Here is a 13,210-nt window from a genome sequence, read left to right as displayed (position 1 = left end):
TAATAATTACGGTTAAAAATAATGCAGAGAACTTCTGGTCAACCAATATGGCAGTATTAGATGCTACAGGGTGTTGTTTCCCCACAGAATCTTTGAACAACCAGCAAAAACTGGCAGAGCTATTTTCCTCAAGAAATTTGGAAACTAGTTGAAAGGTTGCAATAACTAGACAAATGCCAAATTAAGAATATACAGCTTTAAAATTGGTAGGAGATACTCTTGGTCCTTCTCTCAATATCTCCCCAGTGCTGTATGAAGCTGGTCTGCAGTCCCACTGTGGGACTGCAGGGTCTCTGGCCCTGTTCCAAAAGAAGCAGAATAACTTCTATGCGTACTGGGGTTATATACTAGGTATGACATTGCCAAGCTAGCCTATACCAGGAAATTAACTTCTGGCTTCCCCTCCCAGAACTTGCCCTGCAGTCCAAAGCAGCTTGCAGAAAGAAAAAGCAGTGTATGAAGCAGTTATGTCAAGGTAGCCTGGGGCAAAGCAGCTTAAGAAAAACAATAGAAGGAAACAAATAAGGAAAACAATGGAGAAAGATAATAGGGGAAGGAAACCTATTTCATAGGGAGTAGAGATGGCATCAAATTCCTGTGAACAGGGGAATTCTTAGGGCAACAAAAGCAACAAGACACAGGCTCAGAAAATATGGAGAGGACTCTGTACTTCACTTTTACCTTCAGGTGATCTTTTTTTTTTGGGGGGGGGGACCAAATTACTTTATTTGAAGGAATGGTACAAATGAAACAACTTGGTGGGTGTTGATACAACTTAATAGAAAAGGCAAAGGTAAACCCAACATGCATGCACAGCCCTGGTGACCACAGAAGTCACCCCATGACTCTGGGGAAGACAGCATAAGGCTTAACTCTCATCATCACTGTTTCCCAGGGCGTGCTTGTCAAAGAGATACTCTGCCAAGCCAGAATCCGGGGCCCCCATCTTGTGCAAGTTGGTCACGTAGTCACCCACTCTGATGGATTTCACCTGCTCATTCAGGTAATGTGTCTCAATGAAGTCACACAAATGGGGGTCATTTTTGTCAGTGGCCAGTTTGTGCAATTCCAGTAGTGACTGATTCACCCTTTTTTCCAAATGTAATGCATACTCCATTGCATTCAGCCCGCTCTCCCAGTCGTCTTGTTCTGGTTTCTTGATATCCTGAAGGAAGATGTGGCCATCTCGTTGGTTCTGCAGCTTCATAAGTTTCTCAGCATGTTCCCTCTCCTCATGAAATTGGCGAAGAAAATATTTGGAAAAGTTCTTCAAAGCCACATCATCACGGTCAAAGTAGTAAGACATTGACAGGTAGACGTAGGAGGCGTAGAGCTCCAGGTTGATCTGGCGGTTAATGGCGGCCTCTGAGTCCTGGTTGTAGTTCTGGCGCACCTGCGACGGGGACGTGGTCGTCATGGTGGGCGGTTGAGGAGAGGAGGAGGCGGCAGCTGCGCGGCGCTGGAGAGGTGGCCGAAAGCTGCTCAGAGTGGCCGGCCGATGGGGAGGTGGTGAGCACCGGGTTCCGTTCAAGCACTGTTGAAGCAGGAAACCACGGCCACTCTCCACGAAGACGTCTGCCTCAGGTGATCTTCTTGATAGGAGGGCTAAACTCTGAGGGAGGACACTAGCCAATTCAGAGCCAAACACACTCAAAGGTGCTTTCTTTTTCTTTTACAATGGTTTACTTAATTTTGTTAGCTCCTGGCACTCAAATAAATCACTAACTGGATACAAACTTCAAGAACAGACAGCTCAGAGATGAAATCCCAGCTTTAATACCTAAAAATATTAAAATGTATGGTGTGTGACAAAAGATTACAAGGCAAATAAAGAAAAAAAAGAAATGATAGCCCATCCAAAGGAACAAGATTAAAATCCAGAAACAATCAATGAAGAAGACAAGATTTTGGGCATACCTGACAAGGTCATTAAAAAAATGATCCTCGATAAGCTCAAGGAGAAAAAAGGAAACACAGAGAAAGAAATATAAGCTATCAGGAAAATGATGAATGAACAATAAAAGAATTTCAATAAAAGATAGAAATATTAAAAATGAACTAAACAGAAATTGTGGCCTTTGGTGTTGAAGGCCACAATCACTGAAATGAAAATTTTTCTAGAGGTTTTCAACATCAGATTGGAAGTGGCAAAAGAAAGAAGAAGTGAACTTGAAGACAAGACAATTGAAATGAATTAGACTGAAGACCAGAAAGAAAATAGAATGGAAAAAACTGAACATAGACTAAGAGACCTGTGAGAAACCATAAATCATATTAGACAACTTATTGAAACAAAGAAATTCCTAGAAAGACACAAGATACCTACAATGACTGCAGAAGAAATAGAAGATCTCAACGGACCAATAACAATTCAAGAGAGTCAATCACTAATGAAAAACCTTCCACAAAGAATAAGCCAGGACCAGATGGCTTCACTGGTGAATTTCTGTTTAATGAATCATAAACTTTATTTCAAAATGTAAACATCACTAAATATGCATACACATTAAAATGACAAATTACAATTTTGTTAATCTTTTGCCTTTTGCATAGGACACCATTATGGTTTATTCTATGCCACACAGAATACTGACTAAGGTTCATCCGAGCAAGCCAAAGCCAGATTGGGAACTGTAGAACTGTAACACTTCAGTGTAGTGATCTGGGAAAGATGAACCACAGCCACAGTGAAATAACCTAAAATGAGAGTGTTGATGGACTGTGGACTGTGGGTCCCATGCATGATGCCTGATGAGTGCAGGTGGCTGAAGGATGCACTGACTGAGAAGTAGACTGACAAACGTTGGTGCATACTTATGAACAAATGTTGTGGTGCTAGAAAAAGGAAAGAAGTCGTGAGGCATGCAACGATGTGAGTGAATGTGTGGGACATTTGGTGAGGCAAAATAAGCCAGAAACAAAAGAACAACAGTGGTATGGTCTCCTTTAGAAAATGCTTATAAGAAAACAGGGGCCTAGATTGTAAGCTTTTATAGCAGACACATTTAGTCTGGAGTGGTAATTATATTTCTGGATTTCAAGAGGCTGTTATATATATATATATCCTGATATTTAGAGATAAGAACAAAGCTGATCAGGTTGGGGTTAAAGTAATTCAGAATACAAGGGTAACAAAGACATTGTCTGTATTTTAGAACCACACATACTCTTTGAGACCAAAGGAAGAAAGGTTTGTTTGGTCTGGAACCGAAATTTTCTGTAGCACATAATCTAACTCAACCTATCTGTATAGCTCATTTGAACAATCGAAACACAGGGAGTCCAGAATAAGTAAGAGGTCCTTTAATCCTGTATAGCTTAATGTAATGCCTGGATACATCCTAGAGTATATTAAGCAGACAAACCAAAAGTATTGGCAAAGTCCCTTGAGGGATGGGAGAAAAAGTAAACTTTGCCATCAGGGAATCCCCTGATACTGTGTCAAAGTTTTGGGACACCCAAATCAATAGGCCATGCCCTTCATCTTGAGGCTAACTCTTGTGCAGCTTATGTAGGTGGTGGAGAAGCTTAGCTTACCAATAGGTATGTGTAAGAGTTACTTCTGGAGGACCTCTGTTGTTGCTCAGATGTGGCCTCACTCTCTCTAAGCCCAATTCTGCAAGTGAAATCATTGCCCTCCCCAGTACATGGGACATGACATCCAGGGGTGAAAGTCTCCTTGGTGGTGTAGGAGATGATTCCCAGGGATGAGTCCAGTCCTGGCACCATGGGATCAACAATTTCATTCTGACTGAAAGTGGGGAAAGAAGTTTAACTAATAAAGAATCAGTGGCAGAGAGATTTCAAATAAAGTTGAGAGGCTACTCTGGAGGTTGTGCTTACACAAGCTTCAGTTAGACATTGCTACCTATCATAACTTGCCAAACCCAACCAGAACCATTCCAGCCAATCCTAAAGGACACCTAGGGCAATATATAAGATTCCACAAGGGTTCCAGGCACTAGAGTAACTTTCCAGAAACCTACAACCTCCAGATGGGTCCCTGGACCAGATAAGTCCTGAAACCTAGCCCAGTCTTTCTAGAACATCAGATAGTTCCATTTCCCTACCCCATAGTATTGACAGAACCTTCCAACATGAAAAGGTTAGAATGGCCACAGCCCAAACACCCTTAAAGAGAAGGAGAGAAAGATCAAAGGTGATGGTGGAGTTATACAGAGAAGATAGGATTTAACAAATGAATATGATAGCTGAATCCTTAAATTGATATCTCTTTAAGTCTCCAGTATCTTAGAGCAGCTAGAAGTAAAAACCTAAAATTGTGGAATTGTAACCCATGTCAAACTCTGAAATCTGTTCTACAACTAATTGTTGTACTGTGGTTTGAAATTTATAGCTTCTTTGAATATATGTTATTTTTCACAGAAAAAGAAGGAAAAAAAGTCAATTGTGATGATAAAAAAATATTTATTCCTTCTAGCGTCCTATATTCTGGAGTAGCTAGATGGAAAAATCTGAGAGGATCACATGGTAGCCCATGACAAACTCTGGGATCTGCCCTGTAACCACGTTTTGAAGAGTGATTTGAAAACTATTGCTTTTTTATTTCTTTGTTTTGTATATATGCTATATTATACAATAAAAAAGTTAAAAAAAAAAAAAAAGCGTATGTAAGCACCAAGGAAGAAATCAGCCTGGGGAATTTCAAGGAGGAACACCCACCATGGCAGAGCAGCCAGTCTAAGGAATTCAGATCCTAGGGCAGCTGCCCATTGGCTGGATGAGCCAGGCAAGGTGCTTAATTTTTCTGAGCCCAAGAGTTTGCTCAGGTGTTCCCTTGGGTCTGGACAGAATCTCCCCTTGCCCTTCAAGCAAATTTAAATTCATTTTTTAAATCCCATCTCAGACTGCCTTGGGGTCCAGAGAATGGCAGGAAAGGAAAGACTCACCTGTCTTCTCTGACTGTTTGAGAAAAGTTTGGAAGGTAACCCACTTAGTGACAGCCTGCTTCTGGTCAGGGTTTTGAATGTAGCAGAACAGCTACCACCCTGCTGTCAACCAAATTCCTTGTCCCAAGAGATTGTAAAATATATAACAAAATCAATAAAACAGCTAACTTAAAAAAAAAAAAAGATGAACCGCAGCTTTTGGAAGCATTGGGTGGTGCTGGTTAAAAACAACAACAAAAAAATTCCTATAAAAAAGGAAAATGTGTGCTTGATGGAATTGGTCTTGGATCCTTGAGTTTTGCCTTTGGATTTTGGCAAATGATTCCAGAGAAGCTCACATCAATGGCTTTGGACAAGGAAAGGGCAGTCTGTGCAGCCAGGGGACTGCCGCAACCCTCAATGCACCCCCTCCACACACGTGATTTCGGGTCTCACCCGAACTAAAACAAGCCCTGCATCCAGACATGGCATAGTTGCTCAGTAGATACCCACATGTGGGGCCCTTGGGGTCACTGGCCCTTGGCATGCCAGGAGAGGCTGGGGCCAGAGGAGCACAGCCCCTGTTCACACCAGACAGGGCCTCTGATCTTGGGAATGGACCTTGGCCCATTCTGGTCCCAGCACAGTGTCCCAGTGACACTGGGAAGTGGACCCCCTGCTTCTGCAGGGAGACCTGTGGAGGGGTCCCCAGGGCTGAGTAGAGAGGACAGCCTTTAGCCAGGCCAGTGATCTGCTCTGCAGGGATTCGGCCTATAAGGGGAGCTTCTGATGAGTGTGTGCGGTGGCCTGAATGCGTCCTCTAGGAGGAGACACTGGTGAAAACTGAAGGTTCCAGGAGCCCAGGGAGAAAGTGGCTGGCACTGCCCTTCCCACAGGGAACGAATGGCTTCACTAGTGAATTTTACAACACATTTCAAGAACCAGCAGCAATCATGCACAAAATCTTCCCCAAAGGTGGAAGAGTAGGGAAAACACTTCCTAGCTTATTCTATGGGGCCAATATCATCCTAATACCAAAGCCAGATAAAGATATATAAGAAAAGAAACTGCAGATTAGTATCTTTTATTAATGTAGATGCAAAAATCCTCAACAAAGTACTAGAAAACCACATCCAACAGCATATTAAAGGAATTAAAACCAGGATCAAGTGGAATTTATCCCATGTATGCAAAGTGGTTTAACATAAGAAAACCAATTAATAATGCACCACACTAGAAGAAAGAAGGGGAAAAAACCACATCATCATCTCAATCGATGAAAAAAAGGCTTTTGACAGTATCCAGTGCCTCTTCTTTATAAACGAGACAAAGATGCCCACTGTTACAACTCTTATTGTACTGGAAGTCCTAGTCAGAGCAATTAGGCGAGAAAAAGAAAGAAAAGCAACCCAAACAGGAAAGGAAGAAGTAAAACTTTCCCTATTTGTAGAAGGCATGCTCCTATATAAGGAAAATCTTGAAAATTCCAAAACAAAGCTACTAAACTAGTAAATGAATTCAGCAAAGTGGTGGGGAACAAGATCAGAATGCAAAAATCAGTATTGTCTCTATACACTAGCAATGAACAATCTGAAGATAAAATTAAAAAAAATTCCATTTACAATAACAACTTAAAGAATAAAATATCTATGAATGAATTTAACCAACAATGTGAAGGACTTGTACAGAGAAACTACAAAACATTGCTAAAAGAAATCAAATAAGACCTAAATAAATGGAAGGACACTTCCTGTTCATGGACTGGAAAACTAAATATTGTTAATATTTCAACTCTAACTAAAGCAACATACAGATTCAATGAAATCTCTATCAAAACACCAACAGCTTTCTTTGCAGAAGTGGAAAAAACAATCATCAAATTGATATGGAAGAGTAAGTTGCCCTGAATAGCCAAAATCATCTTGAAAAAGAAGAATGGAGTTGGAGGACTCACACTTCCCAATTTTAAAACTAATTACAGAGCTACAGTAATCAAAACAGCATAGTACTGGCATAAGGACAGACTGATACCAATGGACTAGAAAGTCCATAAATTAACACTCATATATTTAGCTAATAGATTTTTGTCAAGGGTGTCAAGTCTACTTAATAGGGAAAAAAACAATCTCCAACAAATGGTAAAAATGGATATCTATACACAAAAGAATAAAGGTGGACCCCTATCTCACACATTATATAAAAATTAACTCAAAATGGACCAACAACCTAAACACAAGAACCAAAACTATAAAACCCCTAGAAGAAAACATAGGGAAAAATCTTCAGAACATTGCATTAGACAATAGTTACTTACACTTTACACCAAAGACACAAGCAAGAAAAGAAAAAAAAAAAGATATTTGAGACTTCATCAAAATTAAATACTTTTGGGCATCAAAGGACTTTATCATCAAAGTAAAAATACAACCAATAGAATGGGAGAAAATGTTTGAAAACCACATATTCAATAAGAGTTTAATATCCAGAATAGATACAGAAATGATACAATTCAACAACAAAAAGACAAACAACCCAATGAAAATATAAAAGACTTGAATACACATTTTCTAAAGAAGTTGTACAAATGTCCACAAATCACATGAAAAGGTGCTCAATATCATTAGTTATTTGAGAAATGCAAATCAAAACCACAAAATACCATTTCATACTCACCAGAACGGTTACTATTAAAAAAATGGAAAATAACAAGTGTTGGAGAAATAGGAACACTTGCTCTTTGTTGGTGGAAATGTAAAATGGTGCAGCTGCTGTGGAAAACATTCTGGCAGTTCCTCAGAGAGTTAAGTGTAGAATTAACCATATGGCCTTGCAATCCCACTTCTAGGTATGTTCCCCAAAGAATTAAAAGCCAGGACTCAGACAGATATTTGCACACCAGTGTTCATGGCAGCATTATTGACAATAGCCAAAAGATGGAAGCAACTCGTTTCCATCAACAGCTGAATAGATAAACAAAATTTGGTATATACATACGGTGGAATATTATTCAGCTGTGAAAAGGAATGAAGTTCTGATACATGTGACAACATGTATGAACGGTGAAGACATCACATTGAGTGAAGTAAATCAGACACAAAGGATAAATGTTATAGGACCTCAAAGATGGAATAATTAGAATAAGCAAATTCATAGAGTCAGAAAATGGAATACAGGCTACAAGGGGCTGGGGTGGGGACAGGGAATGGGGAATTAATGCTTAATTAGTGCAGAGTTTCTATTGGGCTATGGAAAAGTTTTGGTAATGGATGGTGGTGATTTTAACACAACACTGTGAATGTAGTTAACACCATTGAATTACATATTTGAATGTGGTAAAAGGAGTCATTTTAGATTGTACATAAGTTCCTAGAATAAAAAATTAAAAAAAATTTACTCCTAGAATAAACATTTTTTTAAAAAGTATCACACAAACATTGAACCCTGGTCCATAGTTAATAGTACTGTAATAATAGTATTGGTCCATCAATGGCAACGTGTTAATAATAGGGAAAACTGCTTGTGTGAGAGGGCTCTGTGGGAACTCTATTTTATGCATGATTTTCCTATAAACCTACAACTTCTCTAATAAAAAAAGAAGCAAAAAAAATATATATTGCAGAGCATTTGCGGAAAAAGTGAAAAAGACTGCAAATCAGCCACTTGAAGACAGAGTCAGTGGAGCAGAGTGGTGGAGTCCAGGGAACTTGGAAGTTCCTGGGCAACGTCTCCTCACCTCCTTCCAGATTCTCCCTCCTAAACCCCTTCTGCCCTGCCACCGCCTTACAATTCCTTCCTCTGGTTTCAGGTCCTCTTGCCAGCTCCCCATCTGTATTAGGGATTGGCTCATGCTACCACGGGGATTGGCAAGTTTGAATTTCATAGGGCAGACTGCAAGCTGGGAACTCCGATGAAGGTTTTGATGAATTCTCCAGGAAAGCTGGCTCTCTGAAGTAGAGATGGAAATTCTTCTGCCTGCTGAAATCATCAGTTCTCCCTGTAATGCCTTCAACTGATTGGATGAGACTTTTCTCATGCTGAAGGCAAGCTCTTTAAGTTGATTGTAGATGTAACAGTCATAGATGCAAGTAACTGATTTAAATTCATGAAATGTCCTCACAATAACAATCAGGCTAGAGCTTGCTTGACTGAGCAACTGGACCCCATAACCTGGCCAAGTTGACACATGAACTTAACCATCATACCCCACCTCTAGCCTTCATCTTCAGAGCAATTCCTCATCAAAGCACCCTCTTGGCCTGTTTTTCCACCATTCATTGCTCTCCTCTGTCTCTTTTCATTCAACAAACTTTCAACTGACTCTTTTGCACAAAAGATGGTAGTAATGTTAATTATTTTTCCACTAATTTAAATGCTATAGTATGCATTACTTATTTAATTAATTATGAGTTTACTTTATATCCTATATTTTTATTTATAGGGGTAATGTAAGAGGAAGAGTATTGTCTATTAGTTAATTATCAGTATATTTTATCTTATGTGATGTTTATTATTTTTTGTTAGGGGATGTGCTGCTGTGAAATGACGGATACACCTTAGAAAAACCGTGTTTTAATCCTAATCCCATTTTGTAAAGGCAGCCGCTTCTTCTAGTCCCTGTTTAATATTGTATGTTTGAAACTGTAATTAGATCATCTCCCTCGAGATGTGATTTAATCAAGAGTGGTTGTTAAACTGGATTAGCTGGAGGCCATTTGGGTGGGTCTTGACTAGTTTCTGAAGTCCTATAAAAGAAGAAACATTGTGGAGAATGAGAGATTCAGAGAGAGCGGGGAAGAACGACATAGCCATGAGAAGCAGAGAGCCCACATGCCGGTGACCTTTGCAGATGAAGAAGGAAAATGCTTCCTGGGAACTTCATGAAACAGGAAGCCAGGAGAAAAAGTTAGCAGATGATGCCTTGCCCACCATGTGCCTTTCCATATAAGAGAAAAACCCTGACCGTGTTCGCCATGTGCCTTTCCACTTGAGAGGGAAACCCTGAACTTCATCAGCCTTCTTGAACCAAGGTATCTTTCCCTGGATGCCTTTGATTGGACATTTCTGTAGACTTGCTTTAATTGGGACATTTTCTCGGCCTTAGAACTGTAAACTAGCAACTTATTAAATTCCCCCTTTAAAAGTCATTCCATTTCTGGTATAGTGCATTTTGGCAGCTAGCAAACTAGAACAGGGAAGATATAAAAAAAGGGTAAATATGTTCCTAAAATTTGGACATAATTTTTACTATTTAAATTTACATTAAACAATTTTTTGTGTGCCATACTGGGCAACTTTTAATGGTGATTTTGATGTCTCCCATCACCACCTCTGTACCACCATTATCTGGGTTAATATGAGTTGATTTACTCATTTTTTTTTTCTTGAGCTTGTACCCTGTGCCAGGCACTTCTAGGTTCTGGGGATTCAGCAGGGAACAAAAACGTCTCTTCTCTCAGGAAGCTCATATTCTGATGGGAGTTGAATGAACATATAGTCTGAGAGGATGGAGCTTACTTTATTTTTTTGAGTTACGGAGCTGGGAACAAGCCACTGAATTCCTATTCTTTCACCATCTCCAACATGGAATCTCTTTCCCATCAATTTCTGGGAAGACTTTGCTGTTGATTGACAACTCTGGTGGCTGAATTCAAGTAATGATTCACAATCTGATAAATTTCTAGTAGTTGAAATCACGGTAAAAAGAGGAGAATGCCACTTTCCAGGATTGAACTAATTCTCATAAAAGCCCCTGGCTCTTACACAAAGAGGCGAGTGTAAGTCTGACTGCACCGAGGTGGTGTGGCACGGTGGTCCACGGCTGCCCTCTGGAGAGTCACACAGAGCTGGGTTCAAATTCTGGTTTTGCCACATATCATATATTAACGTAGCTGTGAGCAAATCACAACTTCTCTGAGTTTCAATTTCTGCCTGCTCCAACCCCACCTCCCAGAGAATGAGAAAAATAATCAATTAAGAGTCCTCACTGAATGAGATTATATATATATGCATATATATAAATATATAAACAAACAATATACTGGGCATTAATACATTCATACACACACATACACACACACACACACACAGTGCTTTGTAGAGTGCTGGCACTCAGCACAAAAAATGGTAGCTATTGTTTCTAAATATAATTTTGCGTTTCTTAACTGTCACATATAATTATACTGCAGCTGGAGAGCAAGCACGATATAGTCTGTCAAGTGCAGAGATAAGGGACACACAGGTTGATACTGATGCAAATAGCAGAGGCACCTGACACAGTCTAGGCAGACTGCCTGGAGAAGTGACTAATAAGCAAAAAACTGATGGGTAAGTAGGGTATGGCGGGCAGAGGGGGTGGGAGGTGTGGGGGTGTGGGAGTGCATGCCGCCTATGTGCTTGCTAGAAAATGGTGGCTCAAGGAACTCTTAAGGAGTTCAGGCATGAGTCTGAAGGGTGAGACTCATACGTGAACAGGACAGATTCAATGTGATTTAATAAATACCATGATGGAGGGAAGCCTGGGAACTGTAGGAGGGTGGTCAAGTTAACGGATCTGCTTCATGAAGGTATAAATACATAAAGCAAGACAGTAAGCTGCAATGGCTAATCTCGTTGGTACTGGAATTCTCTTTCCCTCTTACTACTAGTTTTACTCTGGGCATGATACTGATCTCCAAATCTGTTTCCTTATTTATAAAGATGGATAAAAATCCTTGCCTTGTAGGTCGGTGTGAGGTTGTCTGAAATATAGCATGTCAAGCAATTAGCACAAGTCCTGATGGGTATCAGGGCTCCGTTACTGGGACTCGTTTTAACCCCTGAGTATGGGATTTTACAATGTACACCAGGATAGTGAGATTGTAAAGTCACTGCAGAACACCCAGCAGGGAGCTGGTAGAGAGGGAAACTTACCAGAAGGAGCCCATGAGGGCAGCAAGCTGGGACTGAGGCATAGACCACCAGTCTGGTGCTTGCCAAAAAATCACATGTGCAGAACATTTGGCCCTAGGAGATTTGGGCCCTATTCCAGCTCTGCCTCTGTTAATCCAATGAATTTGTTCTTTCTGGATCTCAGTTTCATTAAATGAAAAATGCAGAGGGAATTCGCATGGTAAATTGGATTCCCTGGCTTCCCCCCTGGAACTAGGTTGAAAATAATTCAGAAGCTATGTCCAGATTCAGTAGGAAAGAGTGTTCAGATCAAGAGGTGGTTTCTTCCCTGAGTGATGGGAAATGATAATAGATGCATGCCAAGTATTTTCCAACCTGGGTCACTAGACGGCCCCCTGCTGTGTGCTTATTTTGTACCTGACACTCTACTAAGTGCTTTATATGAATTATATCATTTAATTCTCTTAGCAACCCTTTAAGGTAGAAGCTCTTATCGTCCTCATTTTACAGATGAGGTATCTGGTACAGAGGGGTTAAGTAACTTCCCTTACAACCCACAGTAGTTAGTTGTGACTAACGTCTCTTTTAGTTCTCTAGTCTATCTAGGGCAGAAGCTCTTGGAGAGGAGGAGACATATTTACATTTGAATCCCCAGGGCATAATAGGCTTCAGAGTATTATTATTGCTTTGCCGAACCCAGTGGCTTTAGCTGAATATAGAATCACTTGGGGAATTTAAAAAACTACTCAAGGCTGGGCCGTGCCTTAAACCATTTGCATCTCTGAGGCTGGGGCCTGGGCCACTGTGAATCTGATGTACAGCAGAGCTGAGGACCACTTCTAGTCATTATTCCCTCTTCGTCCTTTTTTTTTTTTTTTTGGCACTGGGGGGCACTGTTGGATTGTCTAAAAAGGTAGTATTTCCCCAATCTAGGAGTTTTGTATATTTACTCTCAAGAACTTGGTGGAGAGCTTGCTATGATGGGCAATGGCCGGAACTAGTCTTTCTGTGGCTTTCTTTTGACAGTTAGCCACTGACATTTAAGTGGACATATGCATAAAGTTTCTGGTGGGTTTGCAATTTTGCGTGTGCTTTATTTATTCAGCCTTCCTTTAGGTGCACTTGGCCTTTGCTCAGGAGGAAGATGTTTCTTAGGGAAGATGTGAGTTATGGTGGGCAGAAAAGTGGGCCCCCCCAGATGTCCATGTCCTAATCCCAGAACCTGCAAGCACGTTACCTTATACGACAAGAGGGACCTTGCAGATGTGATTAAATTAAGGACTTTGAGATGGAGAGATTATTCTGGATTATCCAGTTGGACCTAATGTAATCACAAGGTTCTTATAAGTGAAAGAGGGAGGCAAAGGGTTGGAATTAGGGAAGGAGATGTGACAATGAAAGCAGGAGTGAGAAGAGACTTGAAGGTGCAATAC

General features: G+C 40.5%; 1 pseudogene; it reads right to left on the bottom strand.

Annotated features, from left to right (window-relative positions):
- Positions 1-719: 719 nt before the first annotated feature.
- LOC143662972 (ferritin heavy chain pseudogene) lies at positions 720-1,491 on the bottom strand (annotated as a pseudogene).
- Positions 1,492-13,210: the final 11,719 nt, after the last annotated feature.

Source organism: Tamandua tetradactyla, chromosome 2 (genome assembly GCF_023851605.1).
Source record: "Tamandua tetradactyla isolate mTamTet1 chromosome 2, mTamTet1.pri, whole genome shotgun sequence".
In the NCBI taxonomy this organism is placed as follows: Eukaryota; Metazoa; Chordata; class Mammalia; order Pilosa; family Myrmecophagidae; genus Tamandua; species Tamandua tetradactyla.
This window is presented reverse-complemented; position numbering and strand designations above follow the sequence as displayed.